This window comes from Choloepus didactylus, chromosome 20 (assembly GCF_015220235.1).
Source record: "Choloepus didactylus isolate mChoDid1 chromosome 20, mChoDid1.pri, whole genome shotgun sequence".
Taxonomy (NCBI): domain Eukaryota; kingdom Metazoa; phylum Chordata; class Mammalia; order Pilosa; family Megalonychidae; genus Choloepus; species Choloepus didactylus.
The window spans coordinates 31289030-31302348 of NC_051326.1; the positions used below are offsets into that span (position 1 = coordinate 31289030).

The 13319-nt window shown below is 47.3% G+C and overlaps 1 pseudogene; it reads left to right on the forward strand.

Annotated features, from left to right (window-relative positions):
• The first annotated feature begins 754 nt into the window (after positions 1 to 754).
• Positions 755 to 9239, forward strand: LOC119516877 (annotated as a pseudogene).
• Positions 9240 to 13319: the final 4080 nt, after the last annotated feature.

Genomic DNA, 13319 nt, shown 5'->3' on the forward strand with positions numbered 1-13319 from the left:
CTTGTTTTGAGACCCAAATGAGACCATTTATAGGAAAGCATTTTATAAATCATAAAGTGCCAAATACAGGTGATTTTATGTGTTGAGCACAACTCGGTGGTTTCAGCTAATTGACTGAGTCTGGAACCCATTTTTTCCCTCCTCACATCTGGTTTCTTCTGCACCCGAAGTTGCCTTCCTCCACAGTAACTGTACCCAGCACTCAAGGATGCCTCTCCCGCCACAGATTTCCCCAGGGGAGGAAGGCGAGTGGGGAAGGAGAGGACTGATTGGCTGGGAAGAAGGTGGGATGAGCGGTGACGTGCGGCGGGGTGCGCAGGGTGCAGCGGCAAGGGCGGGGTAGGGCAGGGTAGGGCGCGGTGGGGTGGGGAGTGGGAAAGGGGCGGTATGGGAGAGAGAGTTGGTGGGCGCTAAGAGGGACGGAGAGAGAGGATGGAAGAGGGGAGGGGGCGAGAGGGAGAGGAGGGAAAGAGAGCTGGGGTGCATAGGGGAAGAGAGTGGAGACGAGAGGGGTGGAAAGGGGCCGGATGGGGGGGAAGGGGGAGAGAGGCGGAATGGAAAGCGGAGTGAGATGGCATCAGGAAGGGCGGAGGGGAGGGAAGGAGGAGAGCAGCGAAGAGCGGGGAGGGTTGAGGATTGGGGCGTCAGCGCCTCCTTGCCCCCGGGGCGGAGGCCTGGTGCTGGCGGAGCGCAGCCGCGTGCCTCCTGCCCCCGCAGACGGTCCCTGGTGAACCATTACGGCTCCATTAGGTGAAAAGGAGCCTGGACCTCGGGGGCTGGGTGGCGGCAGGGTTCCCGGAAAAGGCTGCGAGCAAGCGGGCGTGCGGGTGAGAGGAGTGGGGGCGCACGCGTGTGCGTGTCTGCGCAGGGAGGGCGCGAGCCGGGACGGAGGTTTCACAGCCGCCCCCAGAGCTTTTGGAGCGGTGCCGTCGCCCTGCACAGGGAGTTTCCGGTCACAGCACGATTCTGGGCTTTGCAGCTCTCCCTGGGCGGCTCTCCCAGCAGCCGCTCTTGCCTGCCTCTGCGTGCTGGCGGGGTGGGGTGGGGCGCACTCGGTAACCCATGGCGAGGACCTGCTGGGTGCGCTGTACTGTACCTGGGGAGTGGGATGTGAAACTGGAATACAAGGTAAACAGAAGGACCCTGAGAAAGGGGCAACTCTAGTGCTGGTAGGGGGTCCGCAAGGTTTTGGAGCGTCAGGGCGGAGGAGGCGCGGGCCTGGAAAGAAGGGGACATGAGGATGTGGGTGCGCCCCAGAGGAAGTAAGGTGATGGAGGCAGGGGGCACGGGCTTGCGGAGATCGAGGACTGAAGGAGCGGTGGGGAGCCGGAAAGGTCCCTTAGGGGTTCGAGTTTGTCGGCCATTGCTGCAGGGGCGCGGGTCCCGCGGGGGCTGCCGGGCGCGAGGCGTGGGTCCTACGCTCACCTGCCGCGGACCTGGACCAAGGTGTCCCCCCAGCCTCCGCGTCCTCACCTGTGAGGGTGGCAGTATTTCACTCTTGTGAAGATGTGTAACATGTGAAACTAGCACCGTTCCCAGCATGACACTGCTTTATAAAGTCAGTCCTTTTCCTTCCTGGAAGGGGAAGGAAGTTAACTTTGAGACTTGGCATTGCTGGGCTCTTCCACGCGGAGCTAAGAGGACAAGAGATAAGTGTCCAACGTCGGGGGCCGTCTGCTTCTGGGATGCCCACCTCCTTCCAGATTGGGTCAGCATTAAGATTTATGGACTCAACTTGTCTGTTCTTAGGGATTTGTATTGTCAAAATAGAGGGCATTTACTAGTGTTGATTATATCAGAATGGCTGGCACGTGAGGAGGTACACATTTGATGTCTGTCTCTCTGACAGGTAAATATAAACATTCAGATTTTCCTCAATCAGAATTCCTTGATTTGCAAGTCTGCGTTGGGTTCAGGATACCAGTTTTAATGGCCGGAACAGAACTGGGTCTAAGAGGCCAGATCCAAAACTGCCATAGCAGAGCCCTAGGCAAAACTGCTGGCACCAGCCAGTTCTCGGGTCAGTGATTCAGCACAGACCCGAATGACATGCCTGAAGTCACAGGCTGGTGTAGTGTGCTGTGGGGGATTGACCCCCCTGAGTCACTGGGGTGCTGAGAATGCCCTGGTAAGCCATTTCCAGGACTCAGTTTCTTCATATGTAAACGGGGAACAGGGATACTGGCTAACTTCCCTGTCATATAGATGCTGTCTTAAGTAGCTCCTCCCAAGTTGAGGCAGTTTGTGGGTGAGACTGCCATTTTTGTGGGATGAAGTGGGTGCAGCCTCCCAGTGAGGTCACTGCCTGGCACAGCTGAAGCAACAGGGAGCCAAGAGGCAGCCTGTGGGGAGGGCAGCAGCCTGAGCTGAGGCAGGAGGAGGAAGGCTGGAGAAGGTGTGGCTGACCCTTTCCAGGGAGAGCCGTCATGGCACTGGGGTTTTCCAGAGGCAGAGTGTGGGTGTGTGAATGCCCCAGACACTGGTCAGGGCAGGCGAACCCTTCTTTGTGCCAAATGTGGGCCCATGATTTAGGAAGTCGCTTGATTCATGACGTAGTTGGGGCTGAGCCACATAGTGTGACCTTAAATGCCAACGAGTGCACACCTTCCTCCTTCCCACGGGCCGTAGGAAGCCAGACTCTCTTGAACCTGGCCCTGGCCTTGTTTCTATATCAGGTGGGCCCTGTTTTGATGACAGGCACATTCTTGGAGGTATTGTCTTTTCACAGAGCGTTGCATAAGGTGATTCTGGGCAAGCGCTGAATTCTTAGGTTGTTTCAATTCTTACATTGTTGAAATATCTCAGTGAACTCTAGAGGCAGCAGTGAATGAGCAAAATGACTTGTGAGACCTGTTCTCCATTCTAGTCAGGTGTCTTAGTTTCCTAGCTGCCAAAACAAATGTCATACAGTGGGTTGGCTTCATAGGAATTTATTGACTCATGGTTTTGAGACTAGGAGAAGTCCAAAATCCAGACATCAGCAAAGCAAAGCTTTCACTCAGAAGACTAGTGTTCTGGGCTGGCTGCCAGCACTCACTCACTGGTGCTTGGCTTTCGGTCACATGCCAGTGCACATGGTGGCATCTTCTTGTTGGGTTCACAGACACAAGGCTGAATAAAGTTAAGAGCATGTTTTTCCAGTCCGCCCTCTGGATCCCCAAAGACATATTCTCACATGCAAAATGCATTCATTCCATCACAACATCCCCAAAGCGTTAAGCCATTTTAGAACAATGCTCTCATCAAAATCATTTATGGGTGTGGTCTGGTCCCTCGTGGGGCAAAATTCCTCTCTGATGAACCTGTGGAACCTAAAAAGCAAGTTGTCTGTTTCCAGTGTACAATGGAGGGACAGGCATAGGGTAAGACATTCCCATTCCAGAAGGAAGAAACTAAAAGGAAAACAGGAGTCCTGAGTCCCAAACAAGTCCAAAACCAAGCAGGGCAAACTCCATTTGATTTCAAGGTCTGAGGGTCATCTGTGGATCAATGTTTTGTCCTCCGGGCCTGGCAGAGCAGCAGCCCCACCCCTCCTAAGCACTTGTGCAGTGGCCATGCACTCCTGAACACCAGGGGGCAAGGCCCCTTTTCTACAAGCAATGAAGTGGCAGCCAGGCTCTCTGTGAATGATGGGGCACAGGCCCCACCATCTCGGAGCATTGGGTGGGTGGTACTCTCATTAGGCACAAGACCCACCCCCTCCCATTCCAGTGCAGGTAGCCTGCCCCCTCCGAGCAGGGAGTGGACCCACTCTCTGGGCCTAGAGCTCCCTTTGATCTAGAGCTCGGCTTCCATGATTCTTTCTGCCCTTGGAGTCAATTCTTCCTTCAATTTGTCCCTTCTCCGTCCTTTTCGGGCAGCGATTCTGATCATATAAATTTTGCAAAAATATCTTGTTGGCTTTGTGGGTGGTTCAAGGGGGTCCGAGCCATCAGACAAAAGAACATTCCACAGATCCTTCATGGATGACTGCATTTCCAATTCTGACTTCTGCTGAAACGGCTGGCTAGATCCATGTTCAGGCACACTCTTCAGTGTGTTCAGTTAATCCCGCCTGTGGAGCCCGGTCCTTGGGGGCTCACTCCCTGAAAGCACAGGGAGGCCCCTGAGACAGCTGCTTCTGGCCCCAGTCTCAGAGCACACCGTCCGGATAGGCTCAGAATTTTAGGCTCAGAATTTTCAAAATCTTCCATTCTGGTTCTTTTGTGCTTTAAGACTTTAATTCTCAGCATATCCCTTTCCTCTCACAGTTTGACTATAAGCTGTAAGGAGAAACCAGACTGCACCTTCCACACTTGGCTTGGCAGTCTCCTCAGCTAAATAACCAAACTGATCGTTTTCAAGTCCTGCCTTTCATCCAACAACAGAATGCAATTTCTCCAAGTTCTCTGCCACCTTATAACAAAGATCGCTTTTCTCTCAGCTTCTAATAACACATTTACCATTTCCTTCTAGGGCCTTGTTGGAATACCTTAAACATCCATGTTTCTACCAACTGTCTCTTCAAAGCAATCTACGCCTTCTCTATCAAGCACCTCACAGTTCTTCCAGCCTCTATCCATTATCAATTCCAAAGCTGTTTCCACATTTTTAAGTATTTGTCATAGCAGCATTCCACTTTCCATTACCGAAAACCATCTTAGTTTCCTAGCTGCAAAAAAAATACCATACAGTGGGTTGGCTTAACAACAGGGATTTATTGGCTCATGGTTTCAGAGACTAGAAGGCTTGCTTCCTCCTGGAGTCGGTATCTTCTGGCTGGCCAGCAATCGTAGGGGTCTCTTGACTTTTCTGTCACATGGCATGCACATGGCATTGTCTTCTCCTTTCGCTTCTGCATTCCATTGACTTCCAGCTTCTGGCTGCTTCCCATGGTTTCTTCCCATGGCTCTCTTTCCATGTCCGATTGCCTTTGCTTATAAGGATTTCAGCTATATTGGATTAAGACCCATCCTGATTCAGTTGGCTACACCTTAACTAAAAATAGCATCTTCGAAAGGTCCTATTTACAGCGGGTTCATACCACTAACAAGTTTTTCTGGGGTACATAGCTGTAAGCCACCACATCCGGCTATTGCTTTTGCTGCCTCTTTGTACTCTTAGCACTACCACTGCCTCCCTCCCCAATAGGCTGATTTATATCTCTATAATTAAACTCAGGATACATCTTCCCCCACCCCCCAACCATATGTACACCTAGAAATATTGTTTCACCTCAATAAATCCTTCCCACCCTCAAGGTAGAGCTCAAGGTCCACCTCTATCTTAAGTCCTCCCCTGATACTCCTGCCTTGTTCTATGAAATCTGTAACATCCAGAGTCTTTTCATGTGCTTATATGTGATCACGAGTTTCCTGATATTGTTTTATTTTTATGACTTTATGACTCTTAACTCACCTGGAATGTAAGTTTCCTGATGGCAAAGATGCTACCAGATGCTACAGCACCCAGGACAATCCAGAGCATATTTCAGACCCTCACCAAGTAACTAAGGGTGTAGTGGTGGTAGGTTGCATTCATCTTCTTCCCCCCCTCACACTCTTCCTCAGATAGGACATTTATCTCAAACCCTTTCTGGAGCCCTGGCTCATGCCAAATTAGGATAATAAGACAGATTCTTGTTAAGATATAGAAAAGGAATAGAAAGTATTAGTATAATAACACACTGGATCACCTACAAATAAAAGAGTCAGCTGTAGTAGCAAGTGTGTTAGTTCTCTTTGCAGTTTAACAGCCCCCCTCCCTGCAAAGTTTAGTGACTTATTTGCTCATGAATCTGCAATCTGTGTTGGGCACAGGTGGACAGTTTTTCTGCTCATTCTTTCTTGGGGTCACCTGTGTGACTGTAGTCATCAGATGGGTGCTCAACTGGGGTTGGAAGGACCAAAAGGGCCTCACTCACAGGTGGCAGCTGGAGCTGGCTGTCAGCTGGAGCATCTCAGTTCTCCTCCCAGAGCCTCTCATCCTTTTTGTAGGCTAGACAGCGTCTAACAGTATGGCAGCCAGGCTCCAAGAGGGCAAATACGGAAACTACAAGGCCTTTTATTGCCGAAGCCTACAAGTTACACGAGGCCACATCTACTGCATTCTATTTATTGAGTAAGTCACAGAGCCAGCCAAGATCAAGGGATGGAGGGACATGGCCCCTTCTCTTGATGAGAGGAGTGGCAAAAGTCACATTGCCAAAAGGTGTGTGAGATGGTAGGGATTGTGGCTGTTTTTTGGAGCCTGTCTACCTCATGTAGAGAAAGATTTGTTTGTCACTTTGAAGTTTCACTTTGAAATAGCCCAGGAGGGTCCGTTTTTCCTTCACCTAACACCCCGGCCCCTGAGCTGCCAGACCTGCATCTCCATCAGCTCCGCAGCCTGAACACCAGATGGAACTGATGGACCACCAGGGGCTCGGCCGCTGGCTGGCTCTGCAGAGAAGACAAAGGTGTGGACAGAGGGAGGAGGGTCCATGGGAGGGCGAGAGGAGGAAGGGAGGAGGTGAAGAGGGGACCCTGCCTGGTGCCCACTCGAGGTGGTTTGGTGTGGGCTGATAGGTGACTCCAAAGGAAAAGCAAAAAACTTTTTGGCATCATTTTCTGGTCTCTGTGTTAGGTTAGAATGATTTTCTTTCTGAAAAGAAAGTTCACCTTCTTGCCTTTCCATCATTTAGGGGTATATCTGCCACATTAAACAAGCCTGATAGATGTTAAGAATTTCACTCTGATTCCTCAGAGAAGTCAAACATGGAATTACCATATGACCCAGCAACTCCACTCCTGTTTATATACCCCCCAAAACTGAAAACAGAGATTCAAACTGATATTTGTACATCAGTGTTCATAGTAGTAGTATTCACAATAGCCCAAAGATGGAAACAACCCAAGAGTCCATCCATAGATGACTGGATAGACAAAATATGGTCTATACATACAAAGGAATATTATATAGCCATAAAAGGGAATGAAGTTCTGATGCATGCTACAACATGGATGGACCTTGACAACATGATGCTTTATGAAATAAGCCAAACACATAAGGGCAAAAATTGTATGATTCCACTTATATGAAATACCTACAGTAGGTAAATTCATAGAGACAGAAAGTAGATCAGAAGTTACCAGGGGCTGGGGGAGGAGGAAATAGGAAATGGGGAGTTATTGCTTAATGGGTACAGAATTTCTGTTTGGGGTGATGAAAAGTTTTGGTAATGGATGGTGGTGATGGCTGCACAATAGTGCGAATGTCATTAATGCCAGTGAATTGTAAACTTAAAAATGGTTAAAATGACAAATTTTGTGTTATGTTACTCATATGTTACCACAAGACCATTATAAAAAGTGGATTTCACCTTAATTGAAAATCTTGTGTCACAAGATCTGTATTTAAATGGTTACTAGAGACTCTTATGGAAGAAAAACAGCATTATCTCTCATTTTCAGAATAACAATGGTAGTAATAGTAGTAGTAGTAATAACCTCAGAATTGGAAAGTTAAATTGTTTAAATAGGAGCCACTTTCCAACAGAAGTCTGTGTAGATTCAAAACCCCCCAGTTGTGGTGGGAAGAGGCCCCCTGAGTGAGGCAGTCCACCAGCCTAACTGTGCCTTCAGGCGTCCTGTCACCAGGCTCAGCCCTTCTCTTTTCTCTGCAGCCTTCTGAGCCCTGGCTCTCTGTCCTTAGCCCCTCTCATGGGAAGAGACCAAATCCTGGAGTGAAGCTCACTAACCAAGCTCAATTGGCCTTTCGGCGCTGCTCTTGCAGCCATCAGTATGCTCAGGCTTCAGAAGAGGCTTACCTCCAGCATCCTCCGCTGTGGCAAGAAGGTTTGGTTGGACCCCAACAAGACCAATGAAATCGCCAATGCCAACTCCCGTCAGCAGATTTGGAAGCTGACCAAAAATGGGCTGATCATCCCCGAGCCAGTGACTGTCCGTTCCTAGGCTCGATGCTGGAAAAACACCTTGGCCCACCGGAAGGGCAGGCATATGGGCATAGGTGAGCGAAAGGGCACTGCCAGTGCTCAAATGCCTGAGAAGGTAACCCAGATGAGGAGGATGAGAATTCTGTGCTGTCTGCTCAGAAGATACCACAAATCTAAGAAGACTGACCGCCATATGTATCACAGCTTGTACCTGAAGGTGAAAGGGAATGTGTCCAAGACCAAGCAGATTCTCATGGAACACATCCACAAGCTGAAGATAGACACGGCCTGCAAGAAGCTCTTGGCTGACCAGGCTGAGGCTGGCAGGTCCAAGGCCAAGAAGGGGTGCAAGCACTGTGGGGAGCCACTCCAGGCCAAGAAGGAGGAGATTATCAAGACTCTGTCAAAGGAGGAAGAGACCAAGAAATAAAGCTCCCCTTCTCCTCTGTACACAATGGTCTCAGCAATTATATAGAGCAGTCATTCAATAAATCAAGCCTTTATCTGCTTTCCAAAAAAAAAAAAAAAAAATTCTTAACTGGCTCTGGAGAACCTCAGGAAGCTGTAGAACTATAGAGTGCCAGAACTTTTTCTCTCCCTAGCTTAGAAATCAGAGGGCACACTATCTTCTCACTTTCAGCAGTTAGGCATAGCATGTGAGCATTAGGGGAGTCACAAGGTGAAAACACAAATCAACAAATATTGACCACTTACTAGACATGGGGCCCTGTGCCGAGTTACTGGGGCCCTGCCAGCTGCTGTGGGAAAGGGCCCACACTTCTTTCCTCGTCCCTCATTCCTGGGGAGGCTCAGGGCAGCCAGATTTGCCAGTTGGCTCCTGTTTATTGCTAACAGGCTCCATATGGTGTGGTCTTTGTGGATTCTCCTGCCACTTTGCAGCGGGACCTCACTCTCCTCTCCCGTGGCCCCCCAAAGCCAGGACAAGGTAGTTTTCTTGTTCTGAGGGGCACCCTAGAGTGCCATTTATAGGTGGACCCGAATACTCTCCATTATGAATGTGCCTCATGTATTTTACATGCTACCCATCTGCCACCACACGGACACTACAATATGTGCTCACTCTGAGCAGTATCGAGACCAGGGCTGCACACATGACGAATGAAGGCAAATGGGAAAGCCAGGCTTTGCACTAACCCCAGAGACTAATAAATTGAGGCACTGCTGATTTGGGGCATGGTATGTCATATCTAGGTTCATTTTTTTTTTAATTATTCATTTTATTGAGATATATTCACATACCACGCAGTCATACAAAACAAATCGTACATTTGATAGTTCACAGTACCATTACGTAGTTGTACATTCATTACCCAAATCAATCCCCAACACCCTCATTACCACACACACAAAAGTAACCAGAATAATAATTAAAGTGAAAAGGAGCAACTAAAGTAAAAAAGAACACTGGGTGCCCTTGTCTGTTTGTTTGTTTGTTTCCTTCCCCCACCTTTCCACTCATCCATCCACAAACTAGACAAACGGGAGTGTGATCCCTATGGCCCCCCCCCAATCCCATTGTCCCCCTTCATAAGCCACATTTTTATACAATTGTCTTTGAGATTCATGGGTTCTGGGTTGTAGTTTGATAGTTTCAGGTATCCACCACCAGCTACCCCAATTCTTTAGAACCTAAAAAGGGTTGTCTAAAGTGTGCGTAAGAGTGCCCACCAGAGTGACCTCTCGGCTCCTTTTGGAATCTCTCTGCCACTGAAGCTTATTTCATTTCCTTTCACATCCCCCTTTTGGTCACGAAGATGTTCTCCATCCCACGATGCCGGGTCTACATTCCTCCCCGGGAGTCATATTCCACGTTGCCAGGGAGATTCACTTCCCTGGGTGTCTGATCCCACGTAGGGGGGAGGGCAGTGATTTCACCTTTCAAGTTGGCTTAGCTAGAGAGACAGGGCCACATCTGAGCAACAAAGAGGCATTCAGGAGGAGGCTCTTAGGCACAATTATAGGGAGGCCTAGCCTCTCCTTTGCAGCAACCGTCTTCCCAAGGGCAAATTCCATGGTAGAGGGCTCAACCCATCAAACCACCAGTCCCCTATGTCTGTGGGCATGTTAGCAACCATCGAGGTGGGGTAGGCGAATACCCCTGCATTCTCCACAGGCTCCTCAAGGGGGCACTACATATTTTTTTCCTTGTTTTGTTTTGTTTTTTTTTTTAACTTTTTTTTTCCTAAATCAACTGTATGAAAAAAAAAACAAAAACATACAATAAAAGAACATTTCAAAGAGACCATAACAAAGGAGTAAGAAAAAGACAGCTAACCTAAGATAACTGCTTTACTTCCAACGTTTTCTTACTCTATAGGGTTCACTTTTGTTATTGTTGCTACAGTATTTTGTGATTCACCCCTCCCTCTCCTCACGCCCCCCCCCCCACAACAGAGTAAATTGTCTTAGAGAAGAGTGAATTAACAGTATAGAGAAAGGGTGGAGAGTTTGGTTTCTAGACCTGGGTTTGAATCCTGCCTCTAAATAGTTAGGTGACCTTGGACATGTTAATTCTTTTTCTTCTTTTTAAAAAACATTTGGAAGCATTAATTATATTTTCTCCTTTCTTTCTTCTTCTTTTTAAAAAACATTTTTAAACTTACAGAAAAGATGCAAGTACAATAAAGATATATTTCTTCCCTGAACCATTTGAGAGTAAGTTGCTGACCCGATGCCGTACCATGCTCCAATGCATTAGCACGTATATTCCACAAAAGACATTCTCCTATATATGCACAACACAGTCAGCAAAATCAAGAAATTAATATCGTTATCTTACTACCATCTAATCTTCAGGCCCTTTTCAAGATCTTCCAATTATTCCAATAACATCCTTTATAGCAAAAGATCCAATCCAGGATCACACGTTGCATTTAGTTCTCATATCTCCTTCAAGTTGGAACCGTTCTTCAGTCATTCTTTGACTTTCATAACCTTGGCACTTGAGAATTACAGGTCAGTTGCTGTGCAGAATGTCCCTCAGTTTGGGTTTATTTAATGTCCCTTCATGATTAGATTCAGGTTATGTATCTCTGGCAGGAACATCACAGAAGCGATGCTGTGTTGTTTTCATTGTATCCTAATACACATCTTGTGATTTCAGTTTGTCCCATCATTAAGATGTTCATGCTCATCTTTTGATTAAAGTGATTTCTCAGCTCGCCAGGCTGCTGTCACAAATGCCACACAATAGGTTGGCTTAAACAATGGGAACTGATTGGCTCACAGGTTCAGAAGCCAGAAGTCTGAAATATAGATAAAAGCAAGGCTTGCTTTCTCCCTGAAGACTGTGGCGTTCCTTCAGGTTCCTTGGCTCTCCTGTCACATGACAATGTCCTCTCCTTTCTCTTTCAGGTTCCTGTTGCTTCCTGCTTCTCCCTGGGCCTTCTCTGAGCTTGGCTTCAGGTTTCTTCTCTTTATAAGGCCTCCAGTAATCTGGACTAAGGCCCACCCTGCTTCAGTTGGCCACACCATACTAAAAACAACATCTCCAAGAGGTCCTATTTACAATGGGTTCACATCCACAGGAATAAGGATTAAGATTAAGAATATGTCAAAATTGGGGTAATTCGATCTACCACAGTTCATGTCTGCCAGGTGTATGCACTGTAAAGTCACTCTCTTTCCTTTGTAATTAAGCTTTTTTAAACTACATAAATATCTTATTCCTCATCATACTTTCAATTTACTCATTTATTTATATCAGTGTGAAATAATGGATTCCTATTTTATTTGATAGATTATAATCCATTTCTTCCATTATTTATTTTGATAACCCAAACTGTCCTTGATCTGGCCAGTGGGAGTCCCTTTAAACTGGCTTCTATGTCCTTCTGACATGTCCCCACCATTGAGCACTTTCTTACTTATTATAGGCTCATCTTGTCCTTTCCCTGCTCCAGCTATTTGTCCTAGGAGGTCTGGTTCCTTTTAGCAGAGAATAGATTTAGAAACCAAGATGTGAGTGGGAGGTGTGCTTATTACAATTGGGGTGTTGCTGCCTCCAGGTCCTCTCAGTGAACAGATGAAGATACATTCATACATCTACATCCCTTCAAATATATTTACTTCCCAACTCGATACTGCTGAAAACAATGAGTTCACAGTAATACCTCTGATTCCAATCTATGAGTAGTATGACTAGTTATCTGACCAGTCCCTCTGGGTGTGTGCAGTCTCCCATTGCCAGTGCTCCCCTCTCCCATACGGATGCCATCCTCACAGCACTTGGGCTCCAGTGCCCCACTGGCACCATCACCCTCCTTGCCCCTCTCAGGACCTGGTACCCCTTGCTGCCCCGCTCTTCTTGGCTTGGGGCACACCACATATCGCCGTGGGTCTTCCTCACCCTGCTCAATGTCTGACACCCGACACTGGGCCATCCCTGAACCCAGCACTCCTTTTACCCTCCCATGCAAGCATCCTCTTCACCCTGCTCGGCCTCTGACATCCCACCCTAGCCCCCTCTCCCTCCGCCCCATGTGGACCCCTACCTTGGTCGGCCTTACCAAACGGCTTTCGGACTGAGCTGTGTGGCAAAGGAAGGGAAAGAGGAAGAGCAGCATGGTAAATCTTAAGTCTCAGTTTCTCATCAGTAAAATGACCATAATCACGGTTCCCACCTAATACAGTTGCCATGAGAACTAAGACAGGTAATGCATGTGAAGCACTTCCTCAGCATAGTTTCTGGCACATGGTTGGACACTCAAATGTCAGCTTTCCTCATGATTATTACTAATCAACATCCCCATTTTTATTGCATCAATTGACAAGAATATATTGGAGACCAAGAAAAGAGAAGTGACACAGGAGGGGTGGGTGAGAGAGGCAAATGTGTGAAGAAGGGAGGACTGATGCCTCTTTCTTAAGAGAATAAAGACACTGATTATCACATTGCCTAAGCTGACATATATAAGCATATAAAAAAGACTGGAAGGAAACATTCTGATATGTTAACAGTGGGTATCTGATTTTTGTGGGATTATTTTGATTTTTAAGAAATTGTTATGCATTTTCCAAAAGTTAATCCAACTAAGTTTGGATAATAGTTTGAACTATTATCCAAACTTAGAAAAAAATTATTTTGAAAAGACCCACGTTAACTTCAGCCTAACTAATTGAAAACTGCTGCCAGCCTAAGTAGTTGGGTATGCTTTTTCTTCTGTTCTAGTAGGTTCTGGAGTCGAGAGTGCCTGGATTCAAATCTGATCTCTGCCGTGCACCAGCTGGGTGACCATGGGCCAGCTAATTAATGTGTCTCTGCCTTTGTTTTTCATTCTGTAAAAGGGGAATCGTACAGTGCCTAGCTAATAGGGTTATTTAGCAAGTAAAAGAGATACTGCTTATAAAGCACCTGGCACAGTGCCTGGCACAAAGTGAGCACACA